Here is a 14,953-nt window from a genome sequence, read left to right as displayed (position 1 = left end):
CGGGGCCCCTGGGCTGGCGGGAGAGCCGGGTCCTTCCGAGGCGCCGGCGGTGCCCGCCCCCGGTCCGGTCTGCGCAGGCGCCAGGGAGGACCGCGAGAGGCGTCACTTGACGCGGCGGAGCTGCTACTATCGCTCGGCGCTCACGAGGGTCTGCGCTCCGTCAGGGATGCTCCGGGCTTAGGTCGTCCCCCTGCTCCAGGGAGCACGTTCGGAGACCTCCCGTGGGTCGCTGTTACAGAAGGTCCCGGGATCCTCATTTCCTGGATCTCAAAACTAGGGTGTTCTCCGAGGCGGTTAGATTGGGGTGGGGCAGGTCGTTCTGCGTGCAGACAAGTGGGCGATTTGGTGATTTTAGTAGTGGTGGTGGTGGGGAGCTCCGGCAGGGATCCTGGAACTATGGCCTGCTTCTGGTTGCTTCCCCGCCCTGAGTGTCCCCACCCTTAAAAGAGGGATGCCATTTGCCATTTCCTGCCCTCATTAACCAACATGCTTTTAAGTCATGGCGTTAACGAATATACTTTTAAAATAAGCCAGGCAAGGATGCATGGTATAGAAAGGCATTTTGAAGCCGATTTATTTTTTGAAAGGGTCATCTTAAAGGCTGATGAATTTCCAACTCATGCTCCAGAAGTTCTAGGCCGGGCTGCATCTTTTTTTAGCAAATACAATAATATTACACAACTTCGAAGCCATCCTGTTCCTTCCACATCACTTCAATTAAAAAAAAAAAAAAAAAGTAAAAAATAGAAGTGTTTCCTATGGAAGCTTTTTACAGTTCGAGAGGAAGGAAATAGAGAAACATAAACGGACACCCCTCCCCAATAAGTTTGGAGTTATATGAAACTTGATTCCAGCGCCTAGCAAAATAATCTGATTCCGGAGTGTGGGCTCTGATACCTCAAGCTCTAAAGACATTTCTGCTACACTGCAGAACTATAGCGCTCCTTCTGGTGGTTGCAGTGGGATCTGAAATGGGGCCGGATGTCAATATAAGAAAACTGAATTCTCTGAAGTTCTATGAGTTGTGCAGGAGGAACTGGAGTTCTGCCACCTAGAAGAAAAAATGAATTATGCGTTGATGATCAAGTATTTTTCCCATGCCCCAAGCAGGGAGCTGTTGGTCCCTAGGAAGATGACCTACCGAACTTCAGACTTGCTGGAAAAAGTGTAAGGGAACAACATGAAGAAAAAAAGCTGGGATCTGCAGTTCCACAAGAGTTATGGAGCCTTCAGTGCCATAGCTACTTCTGCTTTATCCCAGATTTGCCTGACCAGCTCAGTATGACCATCATGTGAGAGAAGCTGAATCTCTGGGTCTTTCAAGCTTGGCGTGAACTCAGAAGGGAAGGAGTGTAAGGCAGCTTTCATTCCCTCATGTATTCACTACAGATAGGTGGGCATGCCATTGGTCCTTGTAAGCTTCTGCCCTGTGTCCAGCAGAATGTGAGCCCATTTTGAATCCTTGATGGGAACAGAGAATGGTATCTGCAACTGGAGGAAGTCTTCCTGTGGGTTCAGTGAGTGAACCTAGCATAAGACCCCACCTCATGCAGCCCTTACCTAATTCTGGTGATACCAACTATTCAGGGAAATCGAAAAGCATGAGCTCAAATCAGGGTCAGAGTCCATTTGGGCAAATGTCATTTCTCCTCAAGGGATTCATACGGAACCTGTCTCTCCCTATCTCATAAAAGTTCTTACCTTGCCAGAAAGCTGAAGAGAGGCAGATGACATAGCCATTTAAAAAAAGGGGAAGAAAGCAAGTTCTACAAACCACAGATCAGTGAAGTTGACATTGGGCCTGGAAAATATTCAAAACAGATTACTTACACAAAAATACTTGTGCGCCTCAGAAGAGGAAGCACCAATGAAAAGACCAAGTCACGCTAGGTTAACCTTATTTCTGTTGTGAAATGTATAGACTGGTAAATCAAGGAAATATAGTAGAAGTAATATATCTGGAAGGTGTGTTTATCGGGCTTCTTTTAGTTGTAAGTGACAGAACTTGATTCATACTGGTTTTTTGAAAAGAGGGGATATATTGGCTCCCATAACTGCAAAGTTCCAGGATTGGCCCAGCAGGATCTAGGGACTCAGATGATGTCATCAGAATTTAGTCTCTTTCCCCTACCTGACAGCTTCCCTCTGAGATGATTTCATGCTCGGATTAGGTTCTTTCTGTAGAATGGTCTCTAGCAGCAACAGGCTTATATTCTCTCAATTTAGCATCCTCGGTGGAAAAAAAGTATTTTCACTTTCAACATTTCTGGCAAAAGTCCCGGGATTTGGTCTGAGTGGACCAACATATCATGTGCTCATCCCCTTGAACCAATCCCTGAGGCCAAGTTGTTGAGATAAATGGATTGGCCACATCTGGACAGGAGTGAGGATCAGCCCCACCCAGCTACTTGGGTAGAGAGCAAGGGAAGGGTAGGACCCCAAAGAAAATTGAGGTGCTCTTGTGAACAGAAGGGAGACAGATTCTGGGGAAGCAACAGATATCTAGGCAAAGCATTTGCTAAGATATCTCATGATATTGTCTGAAGGGCAGCAAGAAAAAGAAGGAGAAATAGTAAATTTACTGATGACTGAATTGATATTCAAAAATACTTAGAGAATTGAGTCTAAAAAACAATTATGCAAGATAAAGCTGGTGGTGTGATTTAGCATCAGTTCTGTTTTTGGTTGTCCGCTATGCTTATTTTCTCCTCCCTCTATAACATATTATCACAAACTCAGGGGCTTAACATGACATAATATTTATTATCTTACAGTTTTGGAGGTCATGTCCTAAAACTGAAGCATCAGCAGGGCTGATTCTTTCTGGAGGCTCTGGGAAAGAAGCATATCCTTGTCTTTTTCAGCTTCTAGAGGCCTCCTGATTCTTTGGCTCAAGGCCCCTTCTTCCTCCATTTTCAAATAGTTTAATCTGGAATAGTTCCCAGCTTTTCTTTGTCTTTCAAGACACTAATAAGTATTAAGAGTACAGGCCAGTCATTTTGCAGAATGTCTGTTTAGATTTCTCTGATTGCTTCAACACATTTTGTGCAGGAGTACTATATAACTGATGTGTCTCCTGCTCAGTGCATTGCATCAGGAGGCACAACACATCAGTTTGTCTCATTATTGCTGATACTGTGTTTGACCAATGGTCGAGATGGTCATATCTCCATTGTAAAAGGTCCTTTGTAAGTAATTAGTAATCTGTGGGAAAGATACTTTAAGACTATCTTAATATCCTGTTTTCTAATGAACTTTCACCAAGTGGTTCAGCATCCATTATTGATAATAATATGCTGGTTGCCAAATGTTGAGTGTTCTAATTCAATTGCTCCACTGACATTTATTAGTTGACTTTTCCCTGCATTTATTCTTGCCCTTCTCCAACATGTTCTCCGCAAAGCAGCTGGAATGACCTTTAAAAACCACAAATGTGATCACATCCTCCAGTGGCTTCTGACTGCCCCTGATATTCTGCCAGAATCCCTCACCTGGGTGTTAGGGCCCTGCACGAGGCCCCTTCCAAGCTCTCCAGGCTGGGCTCAAGCCACTCCCCGCTTGCCCTCTACACACTGGCCCCTTACAGAACTTCAATCCATGCTGCTTTCCACTGAATGGACTCCCCACCTACCGCTTTGCCTGGAACCCTCTCCCTCCACCCCCTGCACCTGTTGCTTATCAAACACCCACAGGTCCTTTACATATCACATCCTAAAAGAATCCCTCCATGTGACCCCCAGACTTTAACGGATTCCTGGGTATATTCTCTCACCACACAACGTCTTTTGCTTTTATAGGAACCCACAGTTTATAATTTTGCACTTATTTATTTGTTCGATTAGTCTCTGAGCTAATTAACAGGCAGGAACTTTGTCTGGTTTTGCTCACTCGTGTGTCTACAGCGCCTAGCATAGTGCCAAGCACAGAGTAAATCATTAAATACTTTTTGAATGAACCAATATGAGTCTAAGACAAGGATGGGGGAGGGAGGAGGATTGAGTTATTGGAGCCAGAGCACAATGGTCAGAAACTTGCTTCCAGGAGACTTGGTGGGTCAGGTCCTGGCAGCAGGAACAGAGGAACCATGTCACAGTCCAGCCCTCAGAGCTTGGTATAGAGCAGCATTGGTATAGGGCATGGCATCCAGCTCCTTAGAGGGGTAGTGTGGTACAGTATAAAGAGCAGGATCTTCACAGCCAGACAGGAGGTCTGCAGGCTAGCTGTGCTTCTCTGCTTCTTCTGGGCAATCATTTCACTCTGAGCCTCAGTTTCCTCAGCTGTACAAAGAGATCATACAAACGTGAGGATGAAGTGAGTCTGTGAGGCAATATGACAGCGGCGAAAAGCAAGACATCTGGGTGTGAATCCTGGCTCTCCACTCCTAGTGACTTTGAGCACACTGCTTAACCTCACTGGGCCTATTTCTTCATCTATGAAAGGGGCCAATGATGGTGTGTTCATTCATTCAGTGGCATTATTATCGAATGCCTACTTTTTGACAGGCACTGGGGAGACAATAGGGGGCAAGACTAATAAAACTCCCTGACTTTCATGAGGATCGCACTGCAGTGAGGGATAGACAATGGGATAACAAAGTGAAAGATATGGGAAGTTAGCTGAGACGTGACAAGGAGCAAAGCTGGGAGGGGGAAGTGAAATACTGCAAGAATGGATGGGAGAAATTTTAGAGGGGGTTCCAGGGAGAAAGATGCCTTCCAAGTCAAGTGCCAAAGGCATTAGAGAACAAGCTTGGAATACCCAGGAGACACAGAGCACCAAACCCAGAACCTGACACTTAGTAAATGCTCCATACATGCTCACTGGCCATACATCCTCCCACCAGCAGGCTCTACCCACAGCTGGCAGTGCGGTAGCCCAGTGAAAAGGAATTCAGGAACCCATCATACCACTCTGGGTTCTTTAGACTTCTTGGGTCTTGTCCAACACCATGGGTAGTGGAGTTTCAGCCTTCTGGCTTCCCTAGTATGGCCGTTGCCTTAAAAACCACAAACTCAAGAGAAAAAACTAAGAACCTAAAACACCCTTCTGGAACAAACCTGATTTTCTGCTGTACAACCTTTGTGACCCTCTCTCTTTCCCACTGTTTACTTGAAGTAGAGCATACAAATTGTAAGTGTACATGGCTGGATGAATTTTTACCAAGTGAGCATCCATAGAACCAGCACCCAGATCAAGAAATATTACTAGCATCCTAACATCCTCCCTCAATGGTAACCACTACCCTGCCCTGTCTTCCTATACCAAAGATCATGTTCCCCTGACTTTGAACTTATTTTTATGTGAGCATACAGCATGCTTTTGTGTCTTTGCTTCTTTTACTCAACACCATATTTGAGATTGATCTGTACTGTTGTATTGTATACTTTCATTCTGTATAGTATTTCATTGTATGACTATACCACAATTTATTTACTCATTCTGTGGTTCATGGACTTTTAGGTTGTTTCCAGTTTGGGGCTGTTATGGATAGTGCTGTGTGAACATTCTAGCACACATCTTTTGGTGAACCTAAGTACGGTATGCTCAGCTTCAGCAGATACTCCCAGCAGTTGCCCAAGATGGTTTAACGACGACAAGTCCACCAGCAGTGTATGGAACTTCTAGGTGCTCCAATGCTTGCCAACACTTGGGGTTTTGCATGTGAGCCATGCTGGTGGGTGTGTAAACAGTATTTCGTTGTGGTTTAAGTTTGCATTTCCCTAATGACTAATGAAAATGAGCAGTTTCTCATGTTTTGGATAGTCTCTTTTGTGAAGTACTTGTTCAAGTGATCTGCCAATTGTTCTATTGGGTTCTCATTTACTTTTGATTACCTTTTTGTATATTTAAAAGTGAAGATGCGGTTAAATATATAACAAATTAGTTTCTTGTGTATTTTTCCAGGGATATTCTATGTACATAAAAACATTCTCTCGTCTTCTTTTTCATACAAATACACTGTTTTACACAAAAGACTCAATATATCTGGAAGACCATCCATATTAACGAATAAAAATCTGCCTCATTCTTTTTATAATCATACAGCACAGTATTCCATTTATGTATACAACATACTTTATTTAATATATTGATGGGCATACAGGCGATACCAGGTTTTTGCTTCTGCAAACATGCTATTGTAAATACTCAAGTACGAACATCCTTGTGCACATAGGTGATTCCATCTGTAGGATAAATTCCTAAGAGGGGAATTGCTGGGTCAAAGGGTATGTACACTTAAATTTTTGTGATTTGTATTGATATCTTGCTCTGCAAAGAGCTGAACAAATTCACAGCTGTATCAATTTGGTCTGCCTTGCCAACGCAGAATATTACCAAGCTTTTATCTTTACCAATCTACTAGATGAAAAATGGGATCGCCTCATACTATAAATTTGTATTCATTCCTTTTACTTTGCATGAAGCTGAGCATCTTTTCACATATTTGAATAGAGCCTCCACTTTAAAAAGTCCTGTTTCCTGGGAGTACTGGTTAGATGAAAACTAGCTCCAAAGGGGTAAAAAGAACTAACCCTGGACATGAGATGTTAGCACTCCTGCAAAGGCCACAAATGTTGGGAGGTTTTCTGCTCCCAAGGCCTCAGTGAAATCAGGGAGAGAAGAAAAACTCTGTGTTTAACCACAGTCCTAAAACAGGAAGAAACCTTAGAAATCTAGTCTATATCTCATGTTTTAGAGATTAAAAAAAAAAAAAAGGCTGAAGCTTGGAGTAGGGAAATGACTTGCAGATCACATATCAATGCTGTTAAGAGATGAAAATCCTTGATAAGAGTTGAATTGTTTTTGTCAACTGCCGCCATCCCTGTTAAATATTTTCATGATTTTATGACGCTATTTCCTTTTGCAAGGGTGCAATTTTAAAGTTACAATAAACAATCTATACTAGTAATTAATAACAGGCAACATAAACAAGTGTGGGAGCTCAGGAAAATCATGGAGTGAAGATCCCTCCCTCTGCATTTTTTGTGAAAGGATCTGAAATGGGTAGAAAAACGTATTGGGTGTCTTCAATGAACAACTAGGTGTTGTCTGGCATACTTTTCTGTTATCTGGTCTCATGAGGTTTTTCCTTTTCTTTAAGATATTTATAACTCTATAGGCTGTAGAGAACTGATAGCAATGCAAGTGATCTTACCCACAGATATCAGACATACAAATGAATCTTTTTTTTTTTTACAAATAAATCTTGTAAAAGTTCAACTGACTTCTCTCCCTCACTGTAGAAAAAGCTAGTTGTGCATCTATTAAGCAAATTCATCTCAGCATTCCTAACTGCCTATATCTGCGTCTGCCTTTTAGATTCATCTCTCAAATATTTGTCATCTTACATGCTTCCTCATTAATTAGTGAGTTAAATGGAATCTTTTACATGTATTTATATGTGTGTGAAAGTCAAGATTTAACCTTTTTTAAAAAAAAATTAGTTTAACATTGCTCGTAGTTTGTCTCAAGTACAGCAGGCACTTGCAGTCTTGGTGTTATAAAAGATAACCATCCTTTCTTTCAGCCTAAGTGAAAAGAACCGACCACTCATTGGAAGCCTACCTCACTTTTCTCCTTTGTAGAAACAGAGATACCAGGTGATAGGAGGCTGTAAGGATTGACTAAATGCATACAATAAACGCAGAGGTATGAGATACCGTGGACGAAGAAAAAGGCCACTTACTAAACCTGAAAAGCTCAGGGGAGGCCAGCATGGTAGGCCCTACAAACTCAGAGGCTGAAATAACAAGGGATGGTCTGAACATAAAAAAATCCTAACTAAAAGCAGGTCAGGGCGGGTAGTCATGTCCCAGGCCTGTAGCTTCCTTGACGAAGGTCAATCTTTACCTTAAATGAGACTGTCTATTGTATTTTTGCAACTAAGATCACGAAATTTTTAAATGGCAGCGTAATCTTCTTTTCCAGACCCCTCAGGGCACAACCTCCCACCAGAGCACAAGACTACTGAACCTTCTTTGTTATCTTGTTCCCCACAGACCATCTCTTTGTGCTGTAAATGTTATTAGTTATCCTGCAGTCACTAATGTAAAAGAAATATGTCTCTTCATTTTACTTTTTATCCAATCCCAGAGATTTCCCCGCTTTGCTTTCTCCCACTGTCTTGATCTAGTACCCATGGATTTCACATAACTCACCTTCAGTCTCCTACTTCGATTCTAGTGCATAAAATAAGCTGCAAAACTGCCATTCTCTGGAGTATTTTCTCAATCCATTGAGACTTTGCTTTCTGGTCATTGCCATCAGTTTGGCTCAAATAAACTCGAAAATTCTGTACAGGTTTCAACAATATACTGCTAAAATTTTAAACCATTAAAGCTGAAATTCTGAAGATTAATATAATGCACCCCTTACTTCCAAAAGTTTAGCTGGAATGTTTCTAGAAGCAAGAATGGTAACTAGTGACAAAGTGGCTTGTAGACGGTGAGATTCCGACAGATTTCTTAGCTGTAATTACGGCTTTCATCAATCTTAAAATTTAGGGACTGCTCACCAATTTGGCAACAAAACACTGATCACCTACTTCCCAGCCCTGAGGAAATTGTCCCGAGTATTATAGGAAACCCAAATAAACAAACAAAAAAAACGCGTCTACCTTCCAAAAAAAACACAGAACTTCTCGTCTGAAAGGAATCGTTGGGATCCTCTGATATCCAGGTCCCTGATAGAGGGAGATCAGAAGCTCAGCAGACCCCAAGAATCAGTACTCCAATCTCCAGTCCGGGACGCTTCCCCCTTTCCCCACGTGCTTCTGCCTCCGTCGTTTTCACTCCTGTCGTTTCCATTTCCCCATTTTCTGAGTTCTCATTCCCGTACACGGTACGAGCAACAGCTAAAGCGGACAGTTCCTTGAGAGGTCGCCGCGGCCTCAGTCACCTAGGTAAGAATCCTCCATCGGGTGGGACAGCCTAACGGCGCGGCTTGAACCTCGCGGCAGCCCTTACCCCCATTCTTCCCATCCGGATCTCAGTTTGGAGGGATCCCTTTACTTTAGCGAGGGGAGCTTGTGATTAGAACCTGCCTTTCTCGAGGAACAGTCAGTCCTTAAGAGCCTGTGTTCCAGAGGAAGCCTAGCCAACAAGACCCTACGAACCGCCTCACGCGCTCCTCTCCGTCGCCAGCGGGGGCGGCCGGAACTGCGCAAGCGCGGCGCAGCTGACCTCGTGGGGTTCACTTCCGGGGGTCGCACAGCTCGGTTCCCCAGGCAGGGCTCTGGGCTCCCGTGTGTGCTCGGCATCCACCTCCCTCCGATCGGCCCGGCGGGACCGACCCGAGCCGAGCCATGGGGCCCGCTCCGGCCCGGCCATGAGCGCAGCCGCATGATGCGTCCCTGCCTCGGCCGCTGCAGTCGCCGCCGCCGCCGCCGCAGGTCAGGAGGAGCCGCAGCGCCGGGCGACCCCGCCCGGGCCTCGGGTGAGTGGGGCTGGTTGGGCCGGACTGGCTTCTCACTCCCAGGTCTCCCGGCCTCTCCCTGCCCCCTGCTCTCTCTCCTCTTCCCTGCCGCGTATCTGCGACCTTCCCGCATTCCTTGGGCGGCACTTCTGTGCCTGCACTTGACTTTCCCAGGTGTCTCCTTGTCACTCCTTAGTTGATCTTTAGGGATAGGGCCCGAATTGTAGCCCTAGCTTTTTTCCTGACCTTGGGCGTGACAGCTCTCCTAGCCACGGTATTCTCCTCTAATAATGGGGTGGTGGTTAGGGCCAGAAGAGAGGGTGGCTGTAAACCCTTCTGTAAGCTGTAAAGAGTTGTTTACAGGCATATATTACAATGGGCTTTCTCCCACATTGTTCTTGGCTTCCTGAATGCTCTTATTCGTCCCTTTTAAGTTTTTTACTTTTCTCTTTTATTCTTTGCGCATCTGTCTCATTATCGATCCATAACCCTGTCAGTGATCTTTGGGGGATTTCCTGACAGGCATCTGGTACAATCAGGTCAGCCTTCAGGGCAGTCAATGCCAGTATCTTTTCTTAGTGCAGCCAAGGCTCATCTCTCCTGAGGAGTCATTGCTGCTGGAACTGAGTCTCTTTTTGCTGTTGGATGGACACCTTTCACTTAAGGGCAACCAGTTTATTATGATAGTTAAACTGGAGTGTAAGAACTGTTGATGCAGCTGCCTTGTAACTTCTTTTGCTGTCCAGGTTGTATACGGTGCTCTCCAAGGTGATGCTACAGTGTTACATTTGTAGTGTGCTTAGTGTATATACTTAATGCACATATATTTATCTGTTTTACTCTTACTGTCTCAGATGGTCTAGAAATCTAGCTCAATATATTTTTCTTCCTAAACTCTTCGCCCCACAGATGATGAATTTAAATTTTTTTGATATTGTCTTAGAATTTGCTTGTCAAGAAGTTACAGCTTGGTTAAAGTGAATGGCTCTTGGGTTATTTTAAACACAAGTGATAAACTTCATTTCTTGAACACTGGAAAATACAAAGGTTAGATTTGAAGTTATTTGGATAATGTACTTTTTGGAGTCCGACTAGTAGGTTCACATTGACTTCAGTTGAGAGATGGAGAACAACACCATCTGAAAAGGTAACTTCCTAAGGAATTCATAATACAATAGTTGGAACTCTTTGTGCAAATGTCTCCTATCAAGGCAAAGTGGGTAAATGTGTACAAAAGTGTTCTATCACCAATGACTCAGAGCCTGCCTCAGGTTGCAATGAGTGAACTGGAACTTTATAGCCAACCTAATCAATGCACTATGAAAACAGAAATCCTCTTCTAGAGAGGACAAATACAGTCATGAGCCGCTTAACAGTGGGGATATGTTCTGAACAATGTGTTGTTAGACATTTTGACTGTGTGAACATCATATAGTGTGCTTACGCAAACCTAGATGGTACAGCCTACTCCACACCTAGGCTATGTGGTATAGCCTATTGCTTCTAAACTACAAGCCCGTAGACCATGTTTACTGTACAAAGCAACACAAGATTAAAACAAACACGAGAGAAAATAATGTAATCAAGAGACACGGTAAACGAGATTATATGAGGCTGCTGCCAGTGTAACACAGCTTACTGTTTTACAGCAAACTTTTTTAATAAGTAGAAAGAATACGCTCAAATGATAAGAAGTATAGTAAATACGTAAAGCAGTAAGATAGTTGTTTATCATTATCAAGTATTGTACGTGGTATAATTTATACGCCTGACAGTGCAGCAGGATTGTTTACGGCAGCATCACCAGAAACAGTGAGTAATGCGTTGCACTAAGACATCATAGGCAATAGGACTTTTTCAGCTCCATTTTAATGTTACAGGACCATTTATATATGTGGTCCATTTTTGATCGAAATGTCATTATGTAGCATGTGACTATATTGGGATATATAGAATGGCCCTCTCAGTGAGAGTACTGAAAGGAACTTAATATAAGAACAGTCTTGATTGAGTAAAAAGTGTGGACATACTTTTACATTCTTACTGAAACTGTTACTGTAAGCTTGGACTCTGGTGATATAAGTAATACAATCTTTTTCAATTTGAGGAAATAGGACTAGAAATAAGTTCACATATGAAGTTAACATTTGGGACAAATTAAGAAGTACTTTTCCTGATGATTCCAGAACTTCCCTGTCCCAGTTCATGCTGAACAGCTCTACGAGATCATTTTTTTGAAGCAGCCTTTTGTGGGTAAACATAGTACATGCTTGCTTTATAAAAAATTCAAACACTGGAGCAGAGCATAAAGTCTAAACAGTCATTCTCACTCCCTCTTGTCCCCAAAGCCAGTGTCCAGGGTCAGTGTTAACTTACTGTGTGACCCTTCAGCTGTAGCGCCTCAGAAGAGTTTAGGCCAACTGTGAGAGTTAGTTAGCTGCAAAGTTTAGAGGGGAACGGTCCACACAAGACCACCTTCCCTTCTGAAATCAGCTGCAATGTTGGGGTTTCCCCAAACTACCTAATGTTTTGTTAGTAGCTAGAAGGACTCATAGCTCTCACTGAAAGCTGTTATACTTACGGTTATGGTTTATTACAGGGAATGGACACAGACCAAAATCAACCAAGGGAAGAGGCTCTTAGGACAGAGTCCGGGGAAGTATCAGAGGCAGGGCTTCTGTTGTCCTCTTTCCATGGAGTCAGAACATGTTACTTTCCCAGCATTGCTCTGAGGTAACATGCACGGGGTATTGCCAACCAGGTTAGCTCACCTGAGCCTTGGTGTTCAGAGTCTTTATTGAGGTTTCATTACATAGGCTTGATTGATTGATTGATCATGTGGTTGATCTCAGTTTCCAGGTCAGCTCATACGGTATGACCCAAAGCCCCATCCTGAATCGTATCATCAGTCTTTCTGGTATGACCAGCCTCCACCCTAAGCCATTATCAGCTGTGGACAAAGGCCAGACCTTCTGTGCAAAGTTAAATTCTTTACTACATAGCATTCTTCCTTTTCTCATGGTTCCTTCTTTCAAAATATACTTTTCTTTTGCTTTATCATTGACAAATAACTCTCCCTTCTGGACCATGGAGGAGACAAAGGCCACTGGGAAAGTTCTTTCAACGTTGATTCCTTCTTAGGTAAACTATCTCTGAATATCCATCAGTCTTTTTCTTTCACTTGCCTCTGACAAAGAGATAATCCCTCTTTCCCAATGTTAACTCCTATCTGTCCTTTAGTGCGCCTGTTCGGGGACAGGCATTTTGTCATTGACTCTCATTTGCCCCTTTGATTTTCTTCTCTTTTCCTGACTTCTTTGCCTCTTTCTACAAACATGTTCTTGTCTGGCTGATTTTAGCTTTGCTTATACTTCATTCCATTCTTGAAAAACCTTCAGTTGAATCCTCTTGTCTTATAAAACCCAGACTCCTTATGGAGCCAAGATAATGCCTTATATTGGTACAGCACAGTATAGTTTTGAAAACACTTACATTATCTTACAGTGCCTGGTATGTGGTGGGAGCTCGGTAAATGTTAGATTAATGAATAATTGGCTAGGCAGAGAGTGAGAGTCTTTTAATTGGAGGGACCAGCAAGAACAAAAGCACCGGGGTGTGAAAGGGCACGGCAAGGGGAGCCAGAACGGGCGCTGAGCCCTGAAAGGTAGAGAGAGCCGAGTCAGTGGAGCATTGAATGCCATGGCCTCGAGGTTTTGGGACTGGATTGCTTTAGTGACCTATGCTGTGATTTCGATGGTAAGTCCTGCAGCCACATAGAGGGTGGTTGGGACCTGGCAACCCTTTGAGGTTAGGATACTTCAGAGGTTCAGGCCAGAGGTGAGGGTGCCTGAACTTGGGTTGTGGGAAAGGTGAGAAGGAAAAGACCAGCTGGCGGGGGAAAGTCATCAGCATGGAGGAATGAGGGAGCAGGAGGAGTTGTGTGTCTGGAGAGTAAAAGGTGCCTAATAAACACTGGTTGTGTGAGGAGTGTTGTCAGTAAAAGGAAGGAGAGGCCAGCTCTGTTAAGTTGGTGGTTTGGTTCATTCTGGGAAATGGTGTCGTTTATTTGCTGCACCCACTAAACAGGGGGCAGTCAGAAGAGAAACTTCTAGTTTCTCTTGAAATAGGCTGTTACAGTATCATTTCTGTAAAATGTTTTGAATTCTTAGAGTTTCATGTTTTCCCAAATTCAATTTTTTCATTACAGAAATGCATTTCCTAAAACCAAGTGCTCTGGGAGGCAGTGTATTTTAATAGAAGAACATAGGCTTTGGAGTCAGAACGGTCCTCCACTCTTTACTGGCTGTGAACTTGGGCAAGTTACTTCAGTTCTAAGGCTCAATGTCCTCATCCCTAAAATGAGCTAATAAAAGCACCTAGCTTTTAGGGTGGTGGCAGGGGTACATGTGGTAATGTACATAATAAAGCTTCTGACACACAGCAGATGTTCAGTAGTAATGTACTGGCAGTCCCTTTAGCCTAATTTCTTATGTTGTCATTAACTTGCAACGGAGAGCTAAATCTACTGTTAGCATGTCAAATGTTCATGGTATTTCGGATTTGGGTGAGTCTGATGTTATAAAAATTCACTTATTATTAAACAAGGAAGCTCTGTTTAGGAAAATATGGAAAGGTTGGGATTCATCAACCTTATTCAGGTTCAGCTATTCTCTGGGATAGGACATGTAAAGAAGTTTAGAACTCTGGGGCTATTTATTTCTGGATTTAGAATTCTTGAGGATTTACTTACCATGTTGGGATTTTTAAAAATCAGGCTGTAGTTTCGTGATAAAAGTGAAACCTTTGGTATGTGTGTGAGCATGCCTTTGAGACCGCCTCATCCAGCCTTCATGCTCCAGGTGACACATCTGAAATTGAGACTTCCCCAGGAAAACCCCTTCTAGTGTGGGTTTTTCTCTTCCTTCCCTTCTCCCTCTCTCCCCTTAACCTTTCCACATTTCTCTCCTACTCCTTGTCTCCAAGGCCTCCCTACGTTGTGACCCTACTCCCCATGCCAGATCTGCCACTTGGATCCTTTTTCATATTCCTTTCATATTCCCATGGGCTTCATTTCTGCTTTTTCTTGTCTTCCTCAAGCATGCTCCATGATGGTCTCATTCATTCACTAAATAAATGTCTGTGGAGTGTGCCAGGGTGTGCTGGGGATACTACAAGGAACATTCCGTTGAGGTGGTGACAAAGGAAGAAGACATCCAGCAAGGGGGAAAATGGTAAGAGGTGAGGTCACCTGGCTCCAGGATGGGTAGGATTTTATAAGCCACAGGGAGGTCTTTGGTTTGCAGAGGCAGTCATGGGATGGTTTTAAGCAAGGGACTGACTCCATCTGATTTCCACCTGTAAAAACTTACTCTGGGTGCTGAATGGGGATGGATGGTAGAGTAGAGGCAATGAGTGTAGAAACAGCATTGATTAGGAGGCGATCCAAGTCCTGCCCAGGTGAGGGCTCGTGTGCCTTTATCTGGCTGGGTGGGAAGGTAGAAGAGAGGGTCAGATTTGGGTCGGTTTGGAGGTAGAGCCT

At 43.6% G+C, this 14,953-nt stretch overlaps 2 protein-coding genes across 5 annotated transcripts in view; one reads left to right on the top strand and one right to left on the bottom strand.

Annotated features, from left to right (window-relative positions):
• The window catches only part of KIAA0513 (KIAA0513 ortholog), a 118,714-nt gene that overhangs the window by 54,955 nt on the left and 48,806 nt on the right, over window positions 1-14,953 (bottom strand). The window lies entirely within an intron of this gene.
• The window catches only part of ZDHHC7 (zinc finger DHHC-type containing 7), a 28,732-nt gene continuing 22,964 nt past the window's right edge, over window positions 9,186-14,953 (top strand). Inside the window, exon 1 of one of the 3 annotated variants that reach the window (XM_006926728.3) lies at window positions 9,186-9,435. The gene's annotated coding sequence lies outside the window, so the exon portion shown is untranslated. Of the gene's footprint in view, window positions 9,436-13,025; window positions 13,171-14,345; window positions 14,646-14,953 lie in introns of those variants that run through there. The other 2 variants (XM_015600374.2, XM_015600373.2) reach the window with 2 other exon arrangements.

This window comes from Pteropus alecto, unplaced genomic scaffold, assembly GCF_000325575.1.
Source record: "Pteropus alecto unplaced genomic scaffold, ASM32557v1 scaffold7, whole genome shotgun sequence".
NCBI lineage: Eukaryota > Metazoa > Chordata > Mammalia > Chiroptera > Pteropodidae > Pteropus > Pteropus alecto.
This window is presented reverse-complemented; position numbering and strand designations above follow the sequence as displayed.